Here is a 5,991-nt window from a genome sequence, read left to right as displayed (position 1 = left end):
GTTGTTGTTATTGTTGTTGTTGTTGTTGTTGTTATTATTATTATTATTGTTGTTATATTATTATTGTTTATAATTTATACAATTAACCTCTCTGTGGTTCGACCCCGGTCTTGCCGGGTTATTTATTACTTCGACACTCCTACACTTGGGAGAAGACTTAAATCTTCTTGTCATGTCACTAGTACTTATTCAACATTAACAGAAAATTCAAAAACAAGGCACATGTTGAGGCTTCGATATGCAAGGTTTATATTATTGGAAAGATCTCAATATTTATCTTGTATAATTTCAAGCCTCATTTGAGAGCAAGAATCAACTGTATTCCAAGGCATCCTGATGGTGAGGAAGTTCCCTTGAGTAAATACTTATTAATATTCTCTCATCTTGGATGACTTGTATAGAAAAATATTGTAAGGAGAAGATATTTAATGAAAATAGAATCCAGATAAGCACATAATTATATGTTATTTAACTGCGATGAATTAAGACCTTTTATTCATTAAGTATAATACTCTACATGTTATTATTTTTGAATAATTTATCTCTTATACTATTATAAACTGATAAATTATAATATTTCTCGTAGGTAACATCATCAATTTTTATTATTCAAAAGCTCACAACTGACTGAATCCTAACTTTTTTTATTATAAGATGAAAATTTTTTCACTAGGTTTAAAACACATAGAAGGACTGTTTAATTATTTTTATCTCTCACGATACTTAATTTTATTACACATTTCTCGTTAATTATGATTGAGCTTAATTTCATTACACATTTCTCGTTAACTATGATTGAGATATAATTAATGTACTAGGTTTATCAATTGGGAGGGAATGTTAGTGTTACTTTGAATTTAAGTCTAAGTCTTGAGAAAAATATGAAGTGCCATAACAAGTATTTCATCAATAAACATGTGTTTCATACTAAAGAGTGTGGTCAAGGTAGAAAGAGATATAACAATGGAGTTTGTGTTAAGGGTTCAACTTCTAATAAGTTTGAAGTTGACTACTATAAGAAGTTAAAAGAGGTTATTGAATTCCAATATCATAGCAAGTAGAATAGAGTCTTTTTATTTAAATACTATTGGTATGATACCATTGACAAATGAATAAAAGTAGATCCCTATCATGTTATGGTTGAAATTAATATAAAGGCTAAACTCCTTAACGTCGACAATGTCTTTATTTTCACTAAGAAATGCCAGCAAGTTTATTACAGATACACTCTTTTTTTTATAAAGGATCATTCAAGAGTTGATTGATTATCTATAGTAAAAATCAAACCTAGAGGTTGTATCTAGGTTGTTTAGAATGACAAAGATAAATTAACTATGAAATATGATGTCTTTCAATTTGATGAATTAGTTAATTCATATTAAGTTACTCTATTTAATGACTTAGAAAAAAATTTAAATTTTTGCATCACTAAGAATACCTTTATTGATGTTGACTTAATGACTTAGAAAAAAATTTAAATTTTTACATCACTAAGAATACCTTCGTTGATGTTGAGGAGTTAAATGATGTTTTGAGAACTAACTGACATACATAAGTCATTGAAGATGATGATAATAGTGAAGTCAATGTAGAAGATTGTGATGGATATGACAATGATGAAATTGAAGAAGAAGAAAATTCTAATTAATTTGCATAACATGGATATGCAATGCCATAAACTATAATATAATATTTCTTGATGAAATTAACTTTAATGTAATGACAACTACATTTATTTATTATTAAATGATAACAAAACATTTATTTTATGTGATTTTATTATTACATATAGAACTTATGTTATTGTGCTTTATGTGCTCCTGTAATTTTAAGTATTTGCTAGATGGAGACATAAGAAATACATATATAATCTGGCAACAAAATTTTTTTTACATCAATGAAAATACTAATGGATGATACGACTAAAAGATTGATGTCTTTTCCAAGTGTAGGAGTGTTGAAATAATAAATAACCTGATAAAACCGTGGTCGTCAAAATAATAAATAACCTGATAAGACCGTGGTGGAATCACAAGGAGGTACATTATAAACTATAATTAAAAAATAGATAATAATAGAAAAGGAGTTGAAGATAGCATTGAGATGTGATATTGATGTGAGGATTAAACAAGGATAAAATAATTATCAAAGTTAGATGATTCACTAATGATATTTCAAACAAATATGATATAAACTCTTTTTATTACTCAATTGGAAACCACACACAAAAAAGGTTCCAATTGGATTATAAATTGTGAATATGATTACATCAATTATTTTATTCGAATAATGTTAATACTAGTAAATATTGTCAGGTATTCATGATTATAACTTATGTTAACAATAAATTAAGTTCTTTTTATATCACAAGTGTAGGTTATACCATACAGTTGGACTATGAAAATGCCAATTATTTGTTGTACCTAGGGTTATACAATATAAATCTAGACTAACTATTTAACAAGCAAAGCATTAAAAGGAAACAAGATAATAAATACAAAACATGTTAGTATAAAATATTAAAGTTCATGTTGAGTTTATATTATATTTATTCTTACACTATTAGTATAACCTTTTCACCTTAACTTAATAAACTTAGCTAAATATAATAAAGAAGAGAAATATACATAAACAAGAAGAAAACATAATTATAAAAGTATAGTAAAGGAAATGAAAGACATAAATAAAAGATTAATGAAAGCAAAACTTAAACATTACAAAAATATAAAGAGTGCAAGAATATAATATTGATCTGAAAACTATGATACCGAAATCCATGGCAAATACCTCGTTTTATAAGCCAAAATTTGAAACTATTGATTTGTTGACTAATTGTTGAGTGGGTGACCACATCTTGAGTTAGTGACAATCCTTATCTTCTTATCTGATCAAAACATCATTGCTAACATCAGAATTTGAACAAATTGTCTTCATGAAAGTTCTAGAAAATTGTCTAAGCTTTCCAACAAAAAACAAATGAGGTCATTTGGATTTTCAGAACTTAAGATAAGGGTTAAACACTAAATAGTGTCTAGGCTGCAGGACAGATTCAAACTTCTTTGTTGTTACTATAATTTGAACTTGAAAACGGTATTTTTAAATCTCCCATGAAAGTTTTAGGCCTATTTATTAGCTTTCCATCCATATAGAGCAAACCTAAATCTAAGTTCTACAGCTCCAGTTATGATCCAATGACTAAACAATATTACAGTTTGAGTTGAACTAATATTTTTTTTTTTTTAAGTTTGGCTCTCTTCTTATCTTCTAAATTTTAAAAGTTAAACTCATTAATTAATTATTTTATTTATGTGATAGGCCTACATTTAAGATGAACATTTACTATAAGTTAAAAGTACTTTATATTATTAGATATGTTATTATAAAACATGCTCTAGTTAAGGAGTTATTTATGCTTCAAGTGCAAAATAATGATATAAAATCTTGATAAAAATACACTTTTAAATACTAATCAATGGACTTCAAACTACTATTAGAAGCACCAACGAATTAAGTCTGTTGGTATATTATAGAGAGTAGTGAAACTTTTCACCACTCAATTACATTATTCATTGTTTATAATTCATACGGGGTCACCATGAAATATGTTCGTTGGTATTTTCCGAGAGTTAAGGTAACTTCTTACTTGCATTGTTTATTATTGTTCAGTATATACAAGATCAACGATGATTAATGTATGTTAGTATTTTTTCGAGAGGTAAAGTATTGTTCACTTTTAACTTACAATAATTATTATTATTCAGTATATACAGAATCACAATAATTAATATACATTGGTATTTTTTTGAGTACTAAGATACAATTCACTTCTCACTTGCACTGTTTATTATTTGTTTAGTACATACAAAATTACTGGTAGAGTGAAAAGTAGTTAGTGATAATTGGTGGGTTTTTGAAAATTTATGATTAAATTGAAAATTTCAATTAGATATTACAAATAAAAACACCGATAGATAAATTAAAAGATTAATTTTTAATTCTTTGACATTAAAGGAGTTGGTGATAGTTAGTTGATTTCTAACAATGTTTTATTAAATTGAACATTTCAATTAGACTTTACAGATAGACACTAACAAAAAAATTACAAATATTCATATTTAATTGCCCATTGATAAAATCATTGGTAAACAAAATTCCAAATTAAAAGAAAAAAATCCCTAAAATTAGAAGAAACGATCACATTTCTCTTCTCATCTCTTCCCTTGCCCTTTTTTCTCTCCTCCTAAATTTTCATCTCTCTCCTCTCTCTCTCCTTCTCTCTTTAACCCATTCTCTTCTCTTCTTCTTCATGTGCATACATGTCTTTTACTTTCTTCACCTTCTCTTCTTCTCTTGTTGTTTAACATAATGTTCAATTTTGTTTTCTGGGTGTTTAACATAATGTTCAATTTTGTTTTCTCTTCTTAGGCTTAGAAAAACTCACAATGATATTATTGTAAGATTCTTCTTTGTCCTTCTATTTTTGTGGTTTCTGTTGTGTATTTTTTTTCTATTCTTAATAATTGTATGAATGTTGTTGGGATTTATTTTTAATTTTTTCTTTGTCCTTCTATTTTTGTGGTTTCTGTTGTGTATTTTTTTTCTATTCTTAATAATTGTATGAATGTTGTTGGGATTCATTTTTAATTTTTCTATTCTTTAATGATTGTATAAATGTTGTTGAAATTTTTTTTGTTAATTTTTAAGTTCTTTAATGATTTTATAAAAGTTTATTTATATATTTTTTTAATAATTATATAAATGTTGTTGGAATTTTTTTTAATATGTTTAAAAAAGTTTTATATTCCTTAATGATTGCATAATTGTTGTTATTTTTTTTTTAATTTTTCTGTTCTTATGTTTCACTGAATATTATTAGATCATGATTTTATGTACAAGATCCACATAATCATTATGGTTAGCTAATTGATTTGTTGGTGATAACAAACACTTTTTAATTTCATGAAAAATAAAAATTATTTAAAAATAATAAAAATAAACAAAATAAACAAAATTGAAAAAAAGAGAGCTTCTAGACTAGAAACGGGTGACAGTGTGAAAAATTTTAGACCAATGTATCTCTTAGAGGTTGTGTAGGTAAAATACATTCAATATATGATGTTTAAACATTTTGTGTGACAATCACACTTTAGTACGGAGAATCAAAACTGATGTGTTCACGATTCCATTACCACACACATCAACAATTCCATTCCATTCGTTTCGCATATGAAGTAAGTGGTAAGATTTTTTTTAATTACATCCATTTTTTATTTTTTGTTTCTTATAAATATATTTAACTAAAAATAATTTTCTCTTGCAAACTATGATTCTTGGACACGATCCAAGTCTGATAAAGCTTTTTGTGAACATACATATGCAAATTAATAATTGAAAAACAAAGATGAAATAATTGCTCAGATATACATTAAAAAAAATTAAAAAAATAAAAATAAAAACAAAAAAATAGTATAAATAAATTAAGTGTAGAGTGATAAATATTGTAAGTATAAAGAATAAAAAATAATATTTTTTTCCAAAAAATATGTAAAGGAATAACTAAAAAAATATTAGAAAATAATGAATATAAAAATAAAAAATAGTGACAAATGGGTCAAGTGTAAAGAAAAAAAAAATACAAACAATTTTTTTTAAAATTCCAAAAAATTATAAATCAACCATTGCTATAATACCCGCTTCCAAGAAAAATTAATAACTTTTTACAAATCTATCATTTTCTACATGAAACATCATTTCGATGCTCATAGAAATATATGTTCCGTGAAGAGTATTTTATATTTTAGATTACTATAAAAGATTGTTGTTGTCTTTGTGTAATTCTTGAATTTTCTTTTTATTAATCCAATGAAATCTACTCGATTATAGTAAAAAAAAAATATTTTTAAGTTGTGTTAATAATTTTTCCAAATAAATTATTCGTCCTAGATGGTCATATTCCTTGAATATGTCTTAGATTCACCTCCCCCCCCCCCC

This window comes from Populus euphratica, unplaced genomic scaffold (assembly GCF_000495115.2).
Source record: "Populus euphratica unplaced genomic scaffold, PopEup_1.0 scaffold216.1, whole genome shotgun sequence".
Taxonomy (NCBI): domain Eukaryota; kingdom Viridiplantae; phylum Streptophyta; class Magnoliopsida; order Malpighiales; family Salicaceae; genus Populus; species Populus euphratica.
Note: the sequence above shows the minus strand (reverse complement) of the source record.